This window comes from Sminthopsis crassicaudata, chromosome 1 (genome assembly GCF_048593235.1).
Source record: "Sminthopsis crassicaudata isolate SCR6 chromosome 1, ASM4859323v1, whole genome shotgun sequence".
NCBI classification, from domain to species: Eukaryota; Metazoa; Chordata; class Mammalia; order Dasyuromorphia; family Dasyuridae; genus Sminthopsis; species Sminthopsis crassicaudata.
Genome location: NC_133617.1, coordinates 158,548,389 through 158,572,670, shown reverse-complemented (window position 1 = coordinate 158,572,670; position 24,282 = coordinate 158,548,389). Strand labels below are relative to the sequence as shown.

Sequence of the window (24,282 nt, the reverse complement as noted above, 5' to 3'; positions counted from 1 at the left end):
GCTATGACGTGCAAGTGAGCTGGATTTAAGTGAGGGAGAACTGTGCAAGTCCACTTGCTTCACTTTCCCCTCTAGAGCCATCATGGATCAGTGGAGAAATATAGATCAGGAAAACTAGAGATAGTCCTGGATGAATTGAAAAAAACTTGGCCTTTTTAATCAAAGGTCTTGAACAGGTCTCTGTTTGACTGAGGCTGTACTCATTCAGTGGGTAAGGCTAACTAGCAATTGAGTCAATTCGTTCACCTAACTTAAAAAAAAAAAAAATCTAAGTAAATAAATCTGGGAGAGAAAGAATCTCAGAGTTTCTATCCAAAGCAATTAAGGGGACAGCTAAGTGAGCAGAGGAAGGAAGATGCATCTTTCTGAGATATGTACTAATTGTGTGATTCTGGACAAATCACTTAAGACTTGCTTCAGTGTCCTCATCTGTAAATGAGCTGGAAAAGCAAATGGCAAAATACTGTAGTATCTTATAAAGAAAAACTGAAATGGGGTTATAAAGAGTCAAATATAACAGAATAACTACAACAAGGGGGTTTTAGAAGGGGAGATCCAAATGATGTAATCTAAATTCTGATTATGTCATCAATAGCCAATCAGAAGACTCACATATGTTAGTCAAGATTTTGCTCTGTCATCCTACTAATTATTATGGAGACCTTGTTAATTCTCATTCAAGATCTTTGATTCCTGAGAAGTCATAGACTCAGTTTATTATTTATTAATAGCCTAAGTAACAAATTGATCATGTTTGGACCTTTTGTTTACCTTAATTTTCAAATATAACAAGTGGAACCAAATGATGTCTGAAGTCTGTTCCAACCCTGGAATTTTATAATTCTATTGATTAAAGTTGGATTTGAATCTGGAAAAGTTTCAAGAATAGGTCTTGTGATGGGTTCAATAGCTGTTGTCAGAGGACTAGCCTAGCTAATTTTAGAGAGGTCTATTGTCTAGTTGGCCAAAGAGTGATGAATTTTTGGCCATGGCTACTCTCAAATACCATTTATTAAATTAGAGAGATGTGGTGCTCTTCAGCAAAGGAGGATATACACACACTGATGAAATTACACATCTCTGAGGTATTGAAGTATGGATTCACTTAAATAGAATCTTCCATGATTCACATCATCTTGGATATATAGGCATTGAACAGCATACTGGACTTGGAGTAAGAAACTTGGGTACAAATCTTGACTCCGACTATTTACTAACTTTGGGACACTGGCAGGTCATTTAATCTCATTTTCTTGATTTGTAAAACGGAAATAATACTTATATATGATTTACATTCATGATTAGATATTTACAAAGCAACGGATCAGTTAAGATAAAAATAATACTTTAGAAACTTTGAAGTGCCGCATAAATGTCAGATATAATGATTATAGACCCTACATCACAGGTTGTGAGAATCAAATGAAAAAATGTATATGAAGGGCTTTGTAAGCCACTATGTATTATATGATATTTCTATTGTGCCTAAATGGGCTTGAGGGGTCCCTGAAAGGACAGCTCTGCGAAAATGTGACTGCAGAGATTTGACCCCAAAACTGCTGAGAGATTTCTGGCAGAAAGTCACGACAGCGCGGTCAGTTCGGCTTGGACTTAGAATGTTAATAGGAAGCTCTCAGAGACCTAGGCCTTCACAAGGAAGCAAGTGCTGCTAACACCTACTTTGATCCTAGAACCTCCCAGGGGGCTGAGATGTCTTCCCTGTCCAGATCAAAGAAGCCCCTTATTCTTAAATGTGTCATCCCATACACTAACATATTTGCCAATATTCTCCCGTGTAATGGGGCTGGAAGGAGAACCAAGCCGGCTGATACTAAGTTTAATTGTTATCTCACTCAGGGGGTGATACTTCTGAAGCACCTTATCTTCCTCCTCCACAAGTTCAACCCCTAGACTGCAATTAACATAGAACACTAATACTGTTCTTCTATTCCCACAAGAATGGGGGCTCCGATCCCCTGAGACGCATTCCCATTCTATCTGGAAATTCCCGTTACATAACAGGGTCCTTGCTCCACTGGGTAGCGGCCACTACAACATTACTGCTGATTTAGGTGATATTGACGCCTCTGTTAGTTGCATGATACCCTTAACTTTCTAAAGTGAGTAGGTCCAAAAGTTTTTGAATCTGACTGTTAACGAAGTTCCAGCCGGTGATGTTATCATACAGACCTTTTGTAATAGCAGACATGATAGGAGAAATGCTTTTTTTTTTTCTTTTCAATCTTATTTTAAAATGGGGGACGGATAGTTTTGACTTCCTCAAGTGACTGAAAAGAACATTTTTTCCGACTTGCAAGTGAAAAACGAGTGCCTCTAGCGGGGCCGTCCGTCAGAAGTGAGCGTTGCAGGTGGTAGTCAGGCGAGGCCAGGTGTGTTACTGACTTAGGCCCTTTCGGCTGCCTCTTACTCCTGGCGGAAGATAAGGGCTAGAACTATCAGACACAGACCCTGTCACATGTCCCGCCCGCTTCAGTCCGAGAACATTTCCTTCACTGCGGCTGGCTGTGCGTCGGGTTTCTCCAACTCCAGCAAGCATTCCGGCTGACAAACTTGAAAATCAGAGCCACTACTTTCTCCCCCCGCTTTCCCAAGTCTCAGAAGTAACTCCGCCTCGCTTCAGGTTCGGTGCTCTTCTCACCGCTCACCCGTCTCCACCCCGCTTCCTCCCACCTTCCGGACCGCCGGGAAGACCCGGACAAGCTAAAGCTTTAAATCGGAGCCGTGCCTCGGAGACGCTTTTACGCATGCTCAGAGAGCCGGCTTCTAGGTCAGGCCGGATTTCTCCGCGGTGGCCGTGGCGGCGCTGCGCGCGCTCCCGAGCTTAGCGTGTGTGTAGGGGGAGCCTCTGCGCGCGCTCCCGAGTATAGTGGAGTGAGGAGTGGATGTGGCTGTGCTGCGCGTGCTCCCGGGCATAGTGACGGAGGGGGGGGGGGGGGGGCGGGGGCGGCGGCGCGCGTTCGGGGCGCGGCGCCGCGGACGAGGGGACGGACGGAGCTCGTTCCCGCGGTAGGAGGTGTGGGGTTGGACCCGGGCGGCGTGGGGCTGAGGGTTGGGGTGGGGGGGGAAGGGGGTCGGGAGTCCTCGATCTCCCCCGTTCGCGGGGTCCGTGCGGCTGCAGGCGGCCTGCACCGCTTGAGGGCCGAAGCCGGGGCGGCTGCCTCCGGGAGATGGCAATCCTCGGTTCCAAGGGGTGAGGAGACCCGCCGCCGGCTACTGAAGGAAGAGTAAGGAGGCGCCGCTGCCTCCTCCTCCTCGGAAGGCAAGCTAGCGAGGGAGGCGGACTGGCCTCGAACCCTGGTAAGAGCGCCGCGCATCGGGGGGGTGGGCGGCGGGCCGGGCGAACCTTCCCGGGCCGGGCTGGGGTTCGGGACTCGGGCCCTCCCCCTCCCCTGGACACCTCGTCCCCCGCCCCCTCAGGCCAGGCTGGGAGGGGGGCGGGAAGGCGGGCTGAGGGTGAAGTGGAGGGCGGCGCTCGATCCCTTTCTCGGGTGGGTTCGTGGGTCTAACCCTGAGCGAGACCGCCGGAGGCCCGTGTTCTTGTCCCGGAACGGGGAGAGCGTGTTTTTGTGACCCCCGCAGTCCTGGACCGCCTGCAGCCTTCTCTTACTCCTCCGATTCTCCGCCTCCCCCCCCAGTCGCCTATAATAATTTCTCCTAACAATTCTGCCTCCTCGGAGCACCCACTCCGAACGCAGAATTTTCCCGTGGCGTGTTCGTGCCGCTCCAGATACTTCCCCCCGCAGTTTCCCCGGCGCACCCCCTTCCGTGACCCTGCAGTTCCCCGTGACCTTGTAGCTTTCTTCTCCAGTTATCATCCACAATTTAATCACCTCCCAATTTTTCTCATTGTCGTTTCTCCATCACTTTTTTTAAGAAAAATATGCTCTCGTTCTCTCCATCAACTTTGGTATTGGAGCACTCTTTGGGAGTGTTCTTGCTTTGAGTTATTTTCATTTGCAGAGAAACATTGACCCGGGCTTTGGTATTTTTATTTTTTTTCGACTTCTAGTAATTTGGTTTTAATTTCTCCTTTTAAAATATTTGTGTTGTAGAGGCAAACATGAATAAAGCATGAAATTTTTCACATGAAGTATACTAGAAATAATAGTCAAGAAGAGTAGGTTACAGAGAAATTATTTGGACTGCTAAAATCTGAAGCATTTTGTCTATAGCTGCATATATAGGTATATAATAATCTGTAGCTTCTTGGAAAAAATGGCATACATTGGAAACTAATCTAGGTTCATACTGTCTAAGTCCTTGTTTCTTTAAACTATATTGGAAAATAAAAAAAAAATTAAAATCTTTTAAAACTATTTCTTTGATATTTAATTTTCTCCAGTTAAATGTAAAACAATTTTTTACATTTGATTTTAAAACTTTTGAGTTCCAGATTCTCCCTCTGCTTCTCCCCATTGAGAAGATTACTTTCAAAAAGGCCTTCTTTGAATTGGGTAATTTTTAAATAGCAGAGTATTTAGTAACAAATTAATATTGGTAGAAATTAACTTTATAATCATTCCTAGTTAGTTAACTCTTAAAAAATTGAACTTAATTGCGAACTGTTAGGAATTGTTCTCTGGACTTCTTTGGTAGTGTAGTAGAAGGCTTCTTAAATTTTTTCCACTCTTGAGACTCCTTTTCCTCCCTGAGAAATTTTTACATGACCCCTGGTGTACAGGTATGTAAAACATGTATATAAATCAAACATTTGCTGAAAATCATAATTTCATAAGACCCCCACATTTAGATATAAGCTCAGGAACAACAGTTTAAGAAGCTGGGGTAAATGAAGCCATAGAGTAATGTTTTTAAATGCAGAAAATAAACATATATGATTACAAGGAGAGGAACAAGCATTTTGGGGGAATGGGGAGTGTGGAGAACAGTCATTTATTAACATGCAACTCTGTGTTAGGTGCTAAGTGCTTTACAAATATTTTCCTGCATTTGATCTTCACCACTACCCTCTGAGGTAAATACTTTTATTATCCTCATTTTATAGTTGAGCAAAGTGAACTAGAAAGAGGTTAAGTGATTTGCCCAGGGTCACACTTGAATTCAGCACCTCCTGACTCCCAAGTACAGTGCTCTCTCCCTTTACCACTTATTACCTAAGACGAAGCTTATTAAACTGTGGGTCATGTAACCCAAATGTGAGGATTGGGAAAAATTTGGCAACAGTAAAAGGTATCAAATAATCTGCCAAGATTTAATTCTTTGTGTAAAAATAAACAAGCATATCTATCTCATTAGTATGCAAATTTGCCTTCATCTTTAATAAATGGTAAATGTATACCAAAAATTTGTTTTACAATAAATTTCTTTATGATTTATTTTATCGGTTAATATTTGATTTGTATACCTATTTTATGTACTTATATACACAGTATGGTGGGAGAAATTTCTCAAAAAGCTGTCATGAGTAAAAGAAGTTTAAGAAGCATTGGCCTAAGAAAACCAATTATATTGAAATACAGTTATAATTTTTTTTTAAGTTCATGGATCGTGGAAGAGATATGAAATGATGCATAACATTTGTTACTTTGTTTTTGATATTAATAATTTTTGTATAATGAACTATTTATATAACAAAAAAGGTTTTACCTTTCTTCCAGGATCATAATTTTGAATTACAACAAATCACTTAATCAGCAAGTATTTATTAAGGACCAGTCATATTTCAATCATATTCCAGCCATTTCGATAGATGTTGAGGAAAGAAAGGCAAAAATGAAAGTCCATGCCTGTAGTCTGTCAACCAGCAATTTGCTAAATGCAAGGAATAAAATGAAAGGCAAAAGACAATCCTTGCTTTTAAGGTGCTTACAGTCTAATTTGGAGACAATATGCAAACTAGTATGTACAAATAAGAAAGATACAGATAAATTGGAGAGCATTAATAGAGGCTAGGCACTGGCATTATAGGGCATCATTAAAGTCTTCTTGCAGAAGACAGTGCTTTAGCTAGGAAGTAGAGTTGAGGAGCAAGAGTTAAGGTTGTGGGAGACAGCCATTGAAAAAACTTGGAACCTAGAAATGGAGTGTCAAGTTTACAAGGGGAGGAAAAAAAAAAACCAGCAAGGAAATCATTGTCGTGCACGTGTGTGTGTGTGTGTGTGTGTGTGTGTGTGTGTTTGTGTGTGTGAGAGAGAGAGTGAGAGAGAGAGAGAGAGAGAGAGAGAGAGAGAGAGAGAGAGAGAGAGAGAGAGAGAGAGAGAGAGAGAGAAGTATAAAAAGAATGGAAAGGTAGGAAGGGACCGGGTTATGGAGGGATTTATAAGTCAAATAGGAAAATGGAGTTTATATTTGATTCTACAAGTGATAGGAAGCCACTGGAGTTAGAGGGGTGTTGACATGATCAGACTTGTGTTTTAGGAAAGTCACTAATCAGTGACTTGGAGGGTATCTATTGTAGTAAGAAAAGGCTTAAAGCAGGGAGAGTAATCAATTGCAGTAGTTAGTGGATGAAATAATGAGGACAAGAACCAGAGTAATGGTAGTATAAAAAGGGAAAAGGGAACCTATGTAAGTGATGTTATGAAGGTAAAAAACCATACTTTGCAAATCATTTGGATATGGATGAAAGTGAGGAATCCAGGATGACACTTGGGTTGCAAGGCTGCAAGTTTGGTGATTGGATCATTGTATCTTGGAAAGCAATAGCAAAAAAGGAGGGGAGGTTTTATTTGGGATAAAGTTAATGAGTTCAGTTTTGGATGTGTGGAGCTTAAGATGTTTATAAGTTACATGTAAGCATGCTAATAAGCAGAGATGTGAAAACTAGATAAATAAATTTGAGAATCATTTGCATTGAGTTTAATTGAGTCTATGGGAACTTAGGCTGCTAAGTGAAGTATAGAGGGAGAAGAGAAGAGGACATAGAATAGAGCCTTGGGAACACTCAGAGTATGACCTGGATGAAGATCCAACAAGAGATACTGAAGAAAGGCAATTAGCTTGGTAGGAGAATCAAGAGAGATCTGTGTCATTAAATCTTAGAAAAGATTATCTAGGAGAAGAGTAATTGACAATGTCAGGATGCTGAAAGGTTCAGAAGCATAACAATTGAGAAAAAGCCACTGGATCTGATAATTAAGACATCACCCTGGAGAAAGAATTTTTAGTTGAATGCCAGACTTCCTGAGAATTAAGAAGGGAGTGAGAGGAAAGGAAGTGGAGGTATTTATTATAGAAAGTCTTTTCCATAAGCTTAGCCACATACAAAAGGCAGAAGAGATTGATAGCTAAAGGATGAGAATTATCTGGTATGGAAGGATTAAGTAAGATATTTTATTTGAGGGTGTGTGTGTGTGGAGATTGGGTGTTTTAAGTGGGAAGCAGATAATTGGCCCTGGAAGACTGAAGATAAATGAAAACTTTGGAATGATAGGGAAGATTGTCTTCTGGAGAAGACAGGGAGGAATGAGGTCATTTATGCACGCAAAAGTTTGCCTTGTCAAAGAGAAAGGGCACTTCTTTGTATGAGTGAAGGAAGAGAAAATGGTAGAAGACATGTTACTGATGTGAAATGAGGGAAAAAAGAAAAGGAGCTCTCAATAAATTACCTCAGTTTTTTCAGTGAAATATGAGGCAAGGCTCTCAGTTGAGAGGATGGAGGACTGGTGAACCTTGGGAGGTTTGAGGATAGAGTTTAGAAGAGCCTGTGTTGAGTAGGACAGTGTTAAAAGATTTGTGTTGATAAAATCAGGTCTCTTGAGATAGTGAGAATATAAATTTGGAGTGGACATAGCATAGTTTTTACAGAAATTACGTTTCTTTATGTTAGACAAATATGTACAGAATAAATACAAGATAATGAAAGGGTGGGCCCTATTGGGAAAGAGGAACTAAATCATATTGAAAGTGGCAATTGAACTGAACTTTGATAGAAACCAAGGATTCCAAGAGATAGAGGTGAAGGACTTCTCAGAGAGATGGGAGATGGAGTATCCTGTGTGGAGTACATGAAGCAGAATAATATATAATAATGCTGGAAGGTTAGGCTGGAGCAGTATTGTGAACAGCTTTACTGCCAAATAGTAGTCTCTCCTTAATTATAGAAGCAAGAGAATCATTTGTTTTATTATTTTTTTTTAACTTAGGAAGTAATGGAGTCACAGATTATACTACTGGCTCACTTGTCTCTGTGTGGAGGATAAGAGTAGTTAAGGAAAGATAAAGAGATAAGGGGAGAGATTAAAATTTTTTGGTTTATTCTGAACTTAAGAAACACCAAATGACATGTACATTTTATTTTAATTAAAGCTTTTTATTTTTCAAAACATATATGGATAATTCTTCAACATTAACCCTTGCAAAACCTTGTATTCCAATTTTCCCTAGATGGCAAGTAGACATGGACATTTCCATGCATATAGCACAAAAGAAAATAATTAATTGAATGTGAAATTATGATTCTCTTTTCTTTTAATATATAATCAATTCAACATGTGACTTTTAAAGCTGCTCTGATAGTCTATGATTCATTATATCCTCCCCTTTTTTCTCTCTTGTATATTGAAAAACCTCCAAAGACCCTCTTAGTTTTCTTTTCCTTTATTTCTCCTATCTTCTTCCTCTCACTTTCCTTTCTTTTTTGTGAGGGATTGTTATAATCCTTTAGCCCACCTTTTCTTTCTCTACTCTTTACTGATAAAAAGAAAGAAAGAAAGCCCTTGTAAGAAATATGCATGGTCCTGCAAAACAATTCTCATTTTGTCCATTACTTCTCTGTTAGGAGTACCATGCTTAGCATTGCTCCTCTGGATTCATGGTTCATAATTGCAATTATTGCAAAAATTCTAAAGGTTTTCAAAGTTGTATTTCTTTAAAATGTTTTTATAAATTGTTCTGATTTAGATTAAGCTTAAAAAAAAAACACTTTGCATTTAGGTCTTCAAGTTAGGAGAGGTTGAAGCAGGGAGACCAGTTAGAGTGTGGTTATTGCAATTGTGTGGGCAAGAATTGAGGGCCTAGAATGCTCCTAGGGTAAGTAGAAAAAAGGGGAGAGGCACAAGATATGTGGAAGGCACAAGATTTTGCAATTAAATTATCTTTATCTGTCAGTTTCTAAATGTTCATTGAGTGATCAAGCCCATCTTAGACTTAACAGTGATTTTGAATACGTGCCTACTTTGAAATCCTGTGCTATTGATTTTATTTAATTTTTTTGCATACACATATGCATACATGTAGCAATTTATTTAGTAAACATTAATTTTGTTACTCTTATAAATAGCAAATCACATAATTATAAAATTTTGTGATGCTTGCAAAGTACTGCAGTTATTATCTCATTTGATCCTTACAATGACATGTGATATAGATATTTGTCTCCATTTTACAAATAAGGCAACTGAGATTCAGAGAGATTAGGTGATTTCCCCAGGATCATACAACTCGTAACTGTCTGGGGCAAGATTTGAAAATAAATCTTCCTGTCAACATCTATCAGTTTTAGATGTCATAACTAATAGAAGACTTGTGATGTAGGTGATACAAATAAGTTTGGATATGTAGGTATGGGACCCATCTTTGGTAGCAAAGAAATGATTGAATACATAGAAACTGATGAGATTTTGGAGAAGAAAGTGAAAAGGAAAAAAGAATCTAGGACAGAATTGTGTACATTTAGTGGGAAAATAATAATAACAACAATAATAATATTTTTAATAGTTTTTATTTACCAGATATTTGCATGGGTAATTTTACAACATTGACAATTGCCAAACTATTTGTTCCAATTTTTCCCCTCCCCCCCAGATGGCAGGTTGACCAATACATGTTAAATATGTTAAGAGTATAAATTAAATACAATATATGTATACATGACCAAACAGTTGTTTTGTTGAACAAAAAGAATCGGACTTTGAAATAGTGTACATTTAGCCTGTGAAGGAAATCCAAAATGCAGGTAGACAAAATTAGAGGGATTGGAAATTCTATGTAGTGGTTCTTAGTCATTTCTCAGAGTTCTTTTGCTGGGTGTAGCTGGTTCAGTTCATTACTGCTCTATTGGAACTGATCTGGTTCATCTCATTGTTGAAGAGGGCCACATCCATCAGAATTGATCATCATATAGTATTGTTGTTGAAGTATATAATGATCTTCTGGTCCTGCTCGTTTCACTCAGCATCAGTTCATGTAAGTCTCTCCAGGCCTTTCTGAAATCATCCTGTTGGTCATTTCTTACAGAACAATAATATTCCATAATATTCATATACCACAATTTATTCAGCCAATCTCCAATTGATGGGCATCCACGTAGTTTCCAGTTTCTGGCCACCACAAAGAGGACTGCCACAAACATTCTTGTACATACAGGTACCTTTCCCTTCTTTTAAGATCTCAGTAAGAACCCAGTAGCAACGCTGTTGGATCAAAGAGTATGCACAGTTTGATAACTTTTTGAGCATAGTTTCAAATTGCTCTCCAGAATGGCTGGATGTATTCGCAGTTCCACCAACAATGTATCAGTGTCCCTGTTTGTGGGAAAATAATTATAATCTTGAAAAGCAGACTTGTGAAACAGAAAAGTAGGAGATTGAGAGAATAGTGTTATAAGAAAGAGTATCTAGGAGGAAGAAGAAGACGCTATCAAAATTTGTAGAAAGATCAAGTAGAATGTGAACTGAGAAAAGGTGAGTGTATTTTACAGTTACAGTTATTATTGGCAAACTGGGAATACACAAATTTCATTGAGTGGTGTAGTCAGAAATCAGATTGTAAATACAATTCCCTTTGTAGGAGGATAGTTAAATCTTACTAAAAATCTCATAGAAAATATTCCTTACTGCCAGATTTCAGAATTATTTGACACAGAAGGAATCTTTAGACTTAACATGTTGTACTACTTTCAATTTAGGAACTTGATAATTCACAACCATATTTTACAACTCTAATGTTATCTCCTTAGAGAATATAATATCTTCATTCAGTTCACTGATGGTTCTAGTGGTTATAACTTGAGAGAAAATTCAGTATGTTAATAGTTTGAATTTTAAGTTAAGTTTATATTTAAATATTTTTAAAAGAAATTTTTAAAAGATGTTTCCATCACTTTATTTATATTTGATCACAATTTACCTCTCTCAAATAATCTAAAATCATAATTATAGAAATTTAAAAGTTGGTTGGGGTAGTTTGGGTAGAGGTCAGTGCCAGAAAAGTACTGTTGGTCTAAAATGTTAAAAGGGAAAGGTTAAAGCTTTTTTGAAATACAGGGATATGACAAAGTTACAGCTTTCAAGTATTTACCCCTCAAAGAATTATTAGTTACTATGTACAATGCCCTTATATGATGTAGAAGAAAGAGGATAATAACTAACATATTTGTATTTTGATTTACTAAGGATAGATTATCTAATTTGATTCTTATACCAGTGAAGTAGATGAGAAAATTCAGCTTTGGGTTGTGTTTTCCCCAAGGTCACATTGTAGGTTTATGGCACTGGAAACACAGGTTTTCTGATTTTGAGTCCAATTCTTTGCCAGTATACCAATAACTGATAAAAAGTAGAATGCGTAAGTGCTATGAGATTAATCCAAGCAAGTGTTTTTGGAGTGTGGCAAAATAAGATCCCATATATTTGAGGTGATTAGGAAAGGCTTCATGGAGAAAGCAGCATTTGAGTTCAGCCTTGAGTACAAATCTTTAATAAATGTTTAAGTTGAGCCCTAGCATAAAAATCTATGCTAGGGCTCAACTTAAACATTTATTAAAGATTTGTAGTTTATGTAGAGCACTGTGTTAAGGGAAATACAAAGTTTAGATAACACAGTCTTCATGGAATTTATATACTCTAATAATGTAACATAACATAAACATATGATACATAGTTATAAATGTATGGCAAAAGTAATTCTTGTCATTTGTCCCATACTTCCCACACACCTTGGGGGGGGGGGGAGAATTCTGAGGGAAAAGTCATTAACAACTTGTGAAAGGGAGCATTTTAACTTGGGAGTCAGAAGACCTCAGTTCGAATCTCTGGCCTTCTATTTATAATTATGGGATTTTGGGTAAGTCGCATATATAAGCTTACCTCACAACGTTGTAAGAATCAAATGAGATGATGAATATAGAGTATATATCTTTGTTATAATTATAGTCAGAATTTAAGAAGACTAAGATGGTTGGGAGGAAATTCCAGACTGAAGGTACAGTTTAACAATGTGGAGGCAGACAAAGGGAAATATGTAAGCAGGAAAATTAGAGATGGGTCTGTTTGGTTAATGGGGAAAGGGCATTATAGGTGGAGATAAACTAAGGATTGGAAATGGGAAGTGGATGATGTTTTGAGGACATGAGGTATAGATCAGAAAACAGAAATGAAGTTGGAAAGGTAATTGTAGATGAGTACAGAAAAGCTTGAGTACTACTGGGCAAGGGATTTTAGACTATAATGGGCAGTGAGGAGCTGTTAAATGTTTAGATTTGTTTTTTAAACAATAAACTTCATTAGTTCTCTGTTACTTTCAGGATTAAATATAAAACTGTTAGCTTTTAAAGCCTTTTATAATATGATCCTTTCCTACATTTCAATCTCTTTAAGCCTTATTCCCCTCTATGTACTTTGCAACTGGGTGACAATGGTCTCCTTCCTCACATATGACCCTCTGTTTTCTAACTAAATAATTTCATTGGCTGTTCTGATTCCTAGAGGTTTCTCCTTTTTCCTATGTCCATCTTCGGTCTTTTTTAGATTCTTTCAAACCTCATCATCTGTAGTACTCAATCTTAGTGCCATCTAGTTGAAATTTATCTTCATTTTATATTTGTATATTGCCTCCCCCATTAGACTATGAGTTTTTTGAGATTATGGACCAGTCATATTTTTCTTTCTTTATATCCCCAGTTCTTAGCACAGTGCTTTGGGATATAATAGGTGTTCAAGAAATGCTTGTTGCTAGCTTGCTTATTAGGGAAATAATGTGATCTGACCTGTGCTTTAAGAGGAATACTCTTGGAATAGTGGGCCAGATGGTTTGGGATAGATAGAGACTGGAATCCAAGAGAGCAGTTAAAATGAGGGGACTAGAGATGGGCTCTATGTTCCCTTCTAGCTTTAAATTTGTAACCCTATTGTAGTCCTGATACCACAATAAAAATCACTCTTATTTACATGGCTTATTGGAGAAGGAAATGGCACATCACTCCAGTATCTTTGCCAAGAAAGTTCCACAGACATTGCAAAAAATCAGACATGGCTGAACAACTGAACAACTATAAAAGTAGTTTAAAGATTTACAAATGCAGTGCTGGTACTGGTATTGAACCATGTCTAAGTACCATTCTATTTAAGTTCATTATCAAGTTGATACAAGAAGGTGATTTTTTTAGGCTAGGTAACTTTTAAAGACACTTTACCAAGTTATTTCCTTGAAATATTCAAGTAAAATTTGTGTAGCGCTGTCTTAACAATCAAATCTAATAAATATCAGATTTACTTTTGGAACCCAAACTGAATTATAAGTTTGATCTATTACTCTCACTTCCTGCTGGTTTCCTATTGGTGGCAATGGAAATGTAAAGAGTAGGTAAAATTGTCAGAATTTAGAGGTAATTATTGGCTATCTATAAGTCAAATGACTCCAACGTTTGAAGCCAGCGTACTTAGGAAAATAATGATGTCATAACAAAAGAGCAGAGAGAAAACTTTTGATTTTGGTTTTGTAAATGTTAGGTTTGGGATATGGTACACTCAAATGAAACTAGCTATTGGGAATGAGAAATGTGGTTGTGGATCTGAGGTGGTAGGCTGGATCTAACTTGTTATTGGAATCACATAGAAACTAGAGTTGAAGCCATGGTGATGAATGAAATTTCAATTTTTATTGAGAGTGATCTGGTGACGCTTCAAACTTCAAAGAAATACAAGGAAAAATCCAGTTTCTAGTGTATTCAATAGCTTTATGCTATTGCTACAGCCTCCCATTGGATTTCTCTTCCTCAAGTCTCTCCTCATTCCAATCCATTCTCCATTCAGTTAGTAGTGATTTTCCTAAAATAAGGGTCCAACCATATTAAACCCCTACTAAGTAAACTATTGGTCCTTATTGCTTCTAGGATTAAATATGAAATTCTTTATTATTTAAATCCCCTAGCCCTTTTATTGATGTTTTCTGTTTCTATATTGCCACAATATCCTAAGTATCCTTCCTTCTTCCCCTCCTTCAGAGCTATACCAAATGACAAATATTTTTTCTAGAGAGGAGAAATATGTCAATACAACTAATTACTGCATTGAAAGTCTGAAAAAATGTATATCGTGTGACAGCTGTGGACCTTCCAAACTCCTTGAAAAGGGAAGATTGGTAGGGTCTTCTCATATCTCTTTATATGAATTTATATGAATTCCACTTGATCTTTATATAATTTTGTTACAATTTTTTTTGATGTGTTACTCTTTCCATTTAAATTATTATGTTACTATGTATGTTGTTTTCTTGGCTCTTTACTTTGTTTCAGTTAAAACAGATTTTTCCATGCATCTCTATATTCATCATAAATTTTTTTTTTAAATTACATATTATTTTATTAGCATTCTAATTGGTCATTCCCCAGTGATAGGCATCTATTTTATTTCCATTTCTTAGCTATCACAAAAGAGTGCTGCTATAAATATTTTGGAGTATATGGGGACTTTTTTTTTCTTGATGAGTTTGGACAGATGAACCACTTTATTTGAATAATTCCAAGTTACTTTCCAAAATGATTGCATCATTTTACAGCTTCACCAACCCTATATTAATGTGTCTATTTTCACACGCCCCTGCCAACATTCACTATTTGGGGCAATTTGTGGGATGTGCCCCTCCTAATTTGCAAGTCTTTTATACCTTAGTCCCACTACTTACTCTTCCATCTAGTGATTGGTGCTTTTCTTCCTCAATTCCGTCTACTGCTTTCCCTTAGGTCTCAACAAAAATCTCATTTTCTGCAAGAATCTTTTCCCAACCCCTTTTAATTCTAGTGTCTTCCTTCTGTTAATTATTTCCAAATTCCCCCTATATATAGCTTGTTTGTAGATATTATCTTCCCCATTAGATTGTAAGCTCCTTGAGGACTATTTTTTGCTCTTTTTGTAACTGCCTCGTCCCTACTTAGCACAGTGAGTGGGGAATAAATAGTAGGTGGTTAATAAATACTTATGGATTGGTATTTATTATCTCAGTCTTTAAGCCCATTTATAAGTGTGTAAGATCATCATATAGACATGTGTCTTTAACTATTAGAGACCTTGGAAAAGGTATACATTTTGTAAGGAATTGTTTAATTTGTTACCTTATAGTAGTAAGAAATGTGCATTGGGAATTAAATTTATACAGTATAAGTTATGTGTGTGTTTTTAAACTTCTAAGAGGTCATGATTTTTCACATATGAAAATGAAACTATTAGTTCAGTATAAGTAGGTGATAATATTAGATTTGTATTATATTAGATTACACATCTTTGAAATTTGCAAATAGCATTAGATCTAAGATTTGTGACCATGATACATATATCAATAGCAAATATATTGGTGGATATGTGGCACTGTTGATGTCAGTATTCTCCCCAACCCTACAAATCACAGCCTTTGCCTTCTTAACTATATCCTTCTGCTAGTTCTCCTCAAGAGGTCTACCCAGTGTGCTGAGTCCATTTCTTTATCATGAAATTGTGGGGTACCAATGAAGTATAGTTGTTCATCTATCATCTGTTGCTCTAAATGTTTGTGGAACCAGTCATGCCAGAAGTTAAGTGATTCTGGCAGTTATAGGTTAGGATTAGAGTAGTACAGTGGAGAATCCTGGATTTGGCACCAAAAGATACGAGTTCAAATAAGTCATTTAATCTCTCTGGGTTTGTTTCCTCATCCAAAACAAAAAAAGTGAGGGGAATTTTACCAAATATTCAAAGTTGCTTTTCTATTTTTTTAATTTTATAATTATAAATTTTTTTGACAGTATATATGAATAATTTTTTTATAACATTATCCCTTGTATTCATTTTTCCAAATTTTCCCCTCCCTCCCTCTACTCCCTCCCCTAGACGACAGGCAATCCCATACATTTTACATGTATTACAGTATAACCTAGATACAATATATGTATGTAAATCCAATTTTCTTGTTGCACGTTAAGTATTAGATTCCGAAGGTATAAGTAACTTGAGTAGACAGTAGTGCTAACAATTTACATTCACTTCCCAGTGTTCCTTCTCTGGGTGTAGTTGTTTCTGTCCATCATTGATCAACTGAAAGTGAGTTGGATCTTCTTTATGTTGAAGATATCCACTTCCATCAGAATACATCTTCATACAGCATTGTTGTTGAAGTGTATAGTGATCTTCTGGTTCTGTTCATTTCATTCAGCATCAGTTCATGTAAGTCTTTCCAAACCTTTCTGAATTCATCCTGCTGGTCATATTCCAATATATATTCCAATAATATTCCATAACCTTCATATACCATAATTTACCCAACCATTCTTCAATTGATGGACATCCATTCATCTTCCAGTTTCTAGCCACTACAAAAAGGGCTGCCACAAACATTTTGGTACATACAGGTCCCTTTTCCCTCTTTAGTATTTCTTTGGGATATAAGCCCAATAGCAGCACTGCTGGATCAAAGGGTATGCATAGTTTGATACAAAGTTGCTTTTCTAGCATGAATTCTGTAATCTCTATCATACTGTCCTTTCAGGTGTGGATCTCTCCCTATGTATAAATGACTCTAATTGACATTCTGTTTCAATCAATACTAAGCAGCAGAAGTAAATGGCCATTCAGTTTGGAGCATTAACACTGAAAAGCCTTATTTGAGGAAGTAGAGAATGAATAAATTTAATCATTTTCAATATATCTATAATTCTCTTTAAGAATAGAAGTTGCATATTTGTGGTGCAATAAATGGAGTATTGAACAGTTAAATGTGAGGGCTGAGTCTGGAGATAGAAAGACCTGAGTTCAAATGTAGCCTCAGATATGTTCTAGTTGTGTGACTCTGGGCATGTCACTTAATTTGTTTGCCTAAAAAAGCCTCTCATTAATTGAAACTATTTCCACTCATATGAAAGAGTGTTCCAAATCACTACTGATCAGAGAAATGCAAATTAAGACAACTCTGAGATACCACTACACACCTGTCAGATTGGCTAAGATGACAGGAACAAATAATGATGAATGTTGGAGGGGATGTGGGAAAACTGGGACACTGATACATTGGTGGAGTTGTGAAAGAATCCAGCCATTCTGGAGAGCAGTTTGGAACTATGCCCAAAAAGTTGTCAAACTTTGCATACCCTTTGACCCAGCATTGCTGTTATTGGGATTATATCCCAAAGAAATACTAAAGAGTGGAAAGGGACCTGTATGTGCCAAAATGTTTGTGGCAGCTCTTTTTGTTGTAGCTAGAAACTGGAAGTTGAATGGATGTCCATCAATTGGAGAATGGTTGGGTAAATTGTGGTATATGAAGGTTATGGAATATTATTGCTCTGTAAGAAATGACCAGCAGGAGGAATACAGAGAGGCTTGGAGAGACTTACATCAACTGTTGCTGAGTGAAATGAGCAGAACCAGAAGATCACTATACACTTCAACAACAATACTGTATGAGGATGTATTCTGATGGAAGTGGAAATCTTCAACATAAAGAAGATCCAACTCACTTCCAGTTGATCAATGATGGACAGAAATAACTATACCCAGAGAAGGAACACTGGGAAATGAATGTAATTGTTAGCACTACTGTCTATCTACCCAGGTTACTTATACCTTCGGAAGCTAATAATTAATGTGCAACAAGAAAATGGTATTTACACACATATATTGTATCTAGGTTATATTGTAACACATGTAAAAAGTATGCGATTACCTGCCATGGGGGGAGGGAGTGGAGGGAGGGAGGGGATAATTTGGAAAAATGAATTAAAAAAGAAAAAAAAGCCTCTCATTGATGCAGGAGGAACTCATATAGGTCAATGAATAAGTTATAACATGCACAGTTACCCAAAATGGACAGGTCATAGTGGAGAGTTCTCTCCCTGCTCTCCCTTCCCCCCCCCCTCGCCCCGCACCTCATTCTCCAAAAAAGTGATTTAACGGAGAAGGAAATGACAAACTACTACATTGTTTTTGCCAAGAAATTCCTATGGGAAAATAGTCCCTTTTGGTCATGAAGATTTGAGCACTACTGAATGACTGAAAAACAAAGATGGAATGCTGAACTTGGATTCAGGAAGATTTGAATTCAGATCTGTTTGTGTGATCCTAAGACAGTTTCCTTACCCTCTTCCTCAATTTTCCTCATCTCTAAAATGGGAATGATGATTATAACAGCACTTATTGTTAGGATTAAATGAGGTAGCATACTACTTTGCAAATCTTAAAGGTCTCTATAAATGTTAGTTATTTATTTAAAAGGTATCCATAGAATTATTTTAATTATCCCTAGGACATGTGAAAGATTTTATTTTTAAAAAATGTATTACTTAAAATTTTAAAAGAATGAGTAGTTCCTTAAATTAGGGTGTTGAAGCAGATTTTTTTGAAGTATTTTGTTATGATTCTTACAAGCTACTAAGACAGTGGAATTGATAGAGACAATAATTATCTAATTTAGCATGGTTCAGTATGATTGATCTGATCCTACAAGGAGATGTTAAGGGCCAAAACTTGAAACAAGGTACTAAGTGGAATTGAGGAGATAATGGTTAAATCTAATTTAGCATTGATTTAATCCTACAACAAATAATGGTTTCCTAGTGATGTAATGATTGGAGTATACTCAATGTGCAGCATATAAGCAAGAAGGTCTCAGGGCCAAAGAGGACTCTGGGAGATTCAGAAGTCAGGATTCTGTCAAGGACATTCACGAGCCAGAGACGGCATTCAGGCAGAACTGAGGAAGACAGAGAAGTGGTGGCAGGCTGTCCTGAAGAGAACACTGAAACCAAGATCTGGAAGGCCTCCACAAAAGCTAGGTCACCCTCAAGTGAAGGAAAGAGAAAATAAAGGATTTGGACTTTAATTCCTGGCTGCATTTGAGGTGATTATTACACTGAATTGAAAGAAACTAAGGCTGCCTCCAGAAGCTCCCCAAGAAACCTGCTCCCAGAGAACATTGCATTTTAAAGAAGAGAACATTACAGTGTTTGAACACTATATTTTAAAAATGTGTATATTGCTCTTTCTGTTAAAAATAGTGGATATAATAAAGCACAGAATAGTATTGGAAGGCAATTGAGTATGGCTTCAGTCAGAAAAACCTAGTTTAAAATCCAGTCTCAAACCTTAGCAAGGTAATCAATCACAGGACTGATTTTTTTTTTTTAAGTTTTTACAATAGTTTGTGGAGTAACAGAAAAATACAACAAAAATTTTAAAGGATTTTTCTTTTTTGTTAAAATATTTTTCTTTATTTCTTTGTTCATCAGCAAATATTTTCATATACAAGCAATTGAAAAATAATTCTGTTTATGAAAACATTAATCTTTATTATGTATATCTTGTTTTTTTCATGTAAATACTTCATTTAACAGCATAGTACCAGCACTGGTCTATATAGTTATCCTTTTTTTGAACTTTCTCCTCTGATGTAAAATTTTTCATGTTTTATTGATATTTTTGTATCACTGTATATTTTTCCTCAACTCTCAACCTTCTCCCATAAAAATAAAACCCCTCTTTTGTAACAAAATGTAAAATTCACACATTAGTCATGTCTAAAAATGTATTTTTCATTCTGTACTTTTAGTCCATTATTATGCTGCCAAGTTGATAAACATTTTTAATTAGTTTTCTGGAATCAGGATTGGTTAATATTTTTGATGGTTTTAGAGTTGATGTCTTTCAAAGTAGTTTTCTCTTTACATTACTGTTATTGTTATTTTAGTTCTGTTCATTTTACTTTGTAGCAATACATAACAGTTTTCTCAGATTACTTTGAATTAATCATAATTTTTAGAGGGTAACAATCTAATATATCTATTTACTTTTTTTTTTTTTTTTAATCTTTATTTATTTATTTATTTATTTTTGCTGAGGCAATTGGGATTAAGTGACTTGCCCAGGATTACACAGCTAGGAAATGTTAAGTGTCTGAGGCCAGTTTTGAACTCAGGTCCTCCTGACTCAGGGCTGGTGTTCTATCCACTGCACTACCTAGCTGTCCTAGTGTCTTCTTTAATTTGTTCACTTATTCCCCAATTAATGGGTACTTATTTTGTTTCCAGTTCTTTCCTACAACAAGAAGTGCTGTTGTTAAAAATATTTTATATACATAGGCTATTTTTCTCACTTTGGAGATGTATGCCTAGCAGTGATATTACTGGGTTATATATAGTATGCACAGTTCATTGTCTTTTGAGATATAGTTCCATATTTCTTTCCAGAATGATTTTCTGTTTTTTGAAGAGACTAGATATTATTTTATGTGACTTTAGTCCAGTTACTTAAACTCTTTATACAGCCTGTTCTTCATTAAAAAAATAGGGACAATGATACTTGTATTATCTCTATGAAAGGCTGGTTTTGGAGAAAGCATTTTATAAGAATTAAATTGCCATAGGAATTTATACAACTTTTAGATAGTAAACATTTTAAAATTTCAAAAAATCTGCAATTTCATTGTTACATTTACTTCTTCTACCAATAATTTACATCCATATTTCAATGGGCAAATTCATTAGTTGTTTTGTTCTCTCTCTTCCCCATCAATCTCCTCCCTTCCTCACCCATACCCCCAGTCGTCAGTAATTAGCCAATCTTTTAACTCAAGAGTTAGAAGGATTTCAGAGGCCATCTATTCCAGTGCCACTTAAGACATTCTCAGGGAGTGGTCTTCTGATGCACTTCATTGGATAATATTTGCAAAGCACATGTAGATGCTTAATACATGTTTCCTTCCTTTCCTTTCCTTCGTCTTCCATGAAGATATTTACATATGTGGACTCACTTCTTCCTGATGCCATACCTTCTGGCTGTATCTGTTGTCGTGCTTAGAATGGAACTAGATTTTGGAGAGTCCTGAATATCAAGATCAAGATTTTAGACTTTATCCAGTAGGCAGTAGGACATCACCAAAAGTTTTTGAGTAGAGGAATGATTAGAAGAAATTTTTCATTTAGAGTAGCAGTATGAAAAATGGATTGGGAGAAAATAGACAAGAAGTAGGAAGACCAAATAGGAAACTGTAATAATAGCCTAGTAGAGAAGAAATGAGGTCCTGAAATAAGAGTGATTGTAGAAGGAGTTTAAATACTTATTTTGATTTTGTGTCGTCCTAGAAAGACCATAGGTGAAAATCATGTGGAGGCACATTTTAGGCTATTACAAAGAAAAATTCTAAATTTTTTAGAATTGTCTAAAAATGGTATGGGTTACTTCGTAAGGTAGTGATTTGCTCATCATTAAAGATGTTCACATAGAAACTGAATAATTATGGTTTAGGGCACTGCAGGAGGAATTTGTACATTGGCTAGGTGGCTGCACTAGATACTCTGAGGTGTTTTCTAATTCTGAGATCCTAATGAAAGATTTTAAGCATTAAATGCAGACAATGCTCTGTATTTTTTAAAACTTCAGAATTTACCAATATAAATTGTGATGTAATACATGCTTTATCTCATTTAATCCTCAATAAATTGTGATGTAGACCAGCAGCTAATATCTCCAAGGTCACTCAAATAAAATATGGTACATTGTAACCTTTGACTCCTGGTTCAGTGCTTTTTTTCTCTTCGCTTTGCACTAGGCTACTTTTCATGTTTAATGAAGTCAGTTTAACAAATTTGGAAAGTATCTTAGAGGAGATCATTAATATAATTTGTAACTAAACAGTAATATCTATTTGTTTATATCTGCATAGCTAACCTGAAGCTTTTCCTTGTTGTAACATTTATTTTATTAAAACTAATCTACACAGCAAGATCTTGGGATTTCTGTTGTATTGATATGGAAACTTCCTGATTGCCTTGCTCAATAACATCATTTTATTTTGCAATAAAAATATCATAAATCTTTTATCTTTTAGGGAAGAAGAAATTACCATTTTTGGAGAAGACTTGAGTTTAAATACCAGTTCTACCCTTTAATTCATTTATCTTTTTTTTTTTTAAAGTGGTATTTATTATTTTTTAATTTTTTAATTAATATTTTTAAATTTTATAATTGTAACTTTTTTTTGACAATATATATGCATGGGTAATTTTTTACAGCATTATCCCTTGCACTCACTTCTGTTCCGAATTTTCCCTTCCTTCCCTCCACCCCTTCCTCTAGATGGCAGGCAGTCTTATACATGTTAGATATGTTATAGTATATCCTAGATACGATATATGTGTGCAGAACCGAATTTCTTGTTGTACAGGAAGAATTGGATTCAGAAAGTAAAAATAACCTGGGAAGAAAAACAAAAATGCAAACAGCTTACACTCAGTTCCTAGTATTCCTTCTCTGGGTGTTGCTGATTCTTTTCATCATTGATCAATTGGAACTGTAATTCATTTGTCCTTGAGTAAGTTACATCATATCTCTAGATGTTATTTCCCACTACCTCTGTTTTCCTTATCTTTTCATAGTATCTGATTCCTTATTTCAATCCTCCTTAGTCTACCTACCTCCAGAGTCTGAACCAAACACTGTAGGGAACAAATTTGCTTTCATTTTAATCTCTAACTTTTCTCATTTCCATCTTTCAAGCTCTCTCTGAGACCTGACTCCTTTCTGATGGCATAGCTTCCCTGACAACCCTTTTTGTTACTGACTTCACTTTCACTGATTCATCTTGACTCACTGATAGGGGTTGGAGGATTGGAATGTTTCTTGCTTTGCCCTATTGAGCCATATTGAGGTTTTCCCTCTGTTATGATTACTCAGTGATCCACATCTATCAGCTGATCAAAATTCTGCTAACTCTTGAGTACATGCCTTCAGAACATTTCTCTTACATCCCCACTGAATTTAGTACTGCCCTCATACTAAAATATTCCAATCTCCCAGCACTTCAAACTATTCATTTCTGCAACCTTACTTTTCCATCCCACCATATTCCCACACAAAGTTTATCATGCCATTGATCTTACTGTCACCCCCAAAATACACCCATATTCATGAACTCTGAAATTCTTATATTCAATCACAATCTATTGGCTTGGTATCCCTTCCTCTGTCTTCCACTACCAAACTCTACTCTTTGTCCCCACTGTGGGCAATTCCTTTATCCCTCAGTTTTCTATTAGGCTTTCACCCCTAAACTAGCCACACTTTCCTTTGCCCATTTTGATTTATTGGTAAACTAGTTCAAAGTTACTTTTATTTTCCTCCTGAGTTCTTAGTACTCTTATTTTATTGTCATTTATGCCCTGTCAAGTCTCAGTCTTTTATCACTCTAACCATCTTCTGCCTTCATTCTACACACATGCTCTTAAATGGTGGTAGAGAAAATTATGTAATTGTTTTGACTGGGTCCACTTTAGATTTATATTATATAGCTTCAATTGGACCCTCACTGAAGCCACACTATTGTTTTATACCTTCCTAATTAGATCATTATCACTCAACACAGTGACTTCCAAAATTTTTCATTTTTCCTCAGACCCCTCAAGATTTTCTTTCTCCTCATCATCTCAGCTTAGAACCTTGCCTCATTTCTTACAGAAAAAATTGAGCCCATTTCTTGAGAGTCCCTCTTTTCTTTTCTTTTTCTTTTTTTTTTTGAGGCTGGGGTTAAGTGACTTGCCCAGGGTCACACAGCTAGGAAGTGTTAAGTGTCTGAGACCAGATTTGAACTCGGGTCCTCCTGAATTCAAGGCTGGTGCTCTACCCACTGCGCCACCTAGCTGTCCCTTCTTTTTTTCTTCATCTTATCTAACACTTTGGTTTTTCTGCTACCATCACCCCCTTTACTTTTGTTTTATATGAAGAAGTGGCCCTTTTCATTGCCAAGGCAAACCTCTCTTTGCATAAGTGACTTCATTCCATCATGTTCTCTCTAGCAAATTGCCCTCTCTTATCATTCCCATGATTTCCAATCTTTCCTTGTGTACTAAATGCTTCCTTATTGTTTACAAAAACAACCATGTCTCCCCCTCCTCAGACTTTCATTTGATCCTCTCTCAAAACTTGGTAATGATCTCTTAAATTGTCAAATCTAATGGTCTCAGTATTCATCCTTTTTGACCTTTATATAGCCTTTGACACTGTTGAACAGCTTCATACTTTCCAATCACTTTTAGTTCTCTTTCTACTTGTTTGACCATGTCATTCT

At 36.6% G+C, this 24,282-nt stretch overlaps 1 protein-coding gene across 5 annotated transcripts in view; it reads left to right on the top strand.

Annotated features, from left to right (window-relative positions):
• Positions 1-2,524: 2,524 nt before the first annotated feature.
• Positions 2,525-24,282, top strand: part of WWP1 (WW domain containing E3 ubiquitin protein ligase 1) — a 155,285-nt gene continuing 133,527 nt past the window's right edge. For 3 of the 5 annotated variants that reach the window (XM_074270166.1, XM_074270193.1, XM_074270159.1), the window contains exon 1: positions 2,975-3,318. The gene's annotated coding sequence lies outside the window, so the exon portion shown is untranslated. Of the gene's footprint in view, positions 2,642-2,974; positions 3,319-24,282 lie in introns of those variants that run through there. The other 2 variants (XM_074270174.1, XM_074270184.1) reach the window with 2 other exon arrangements.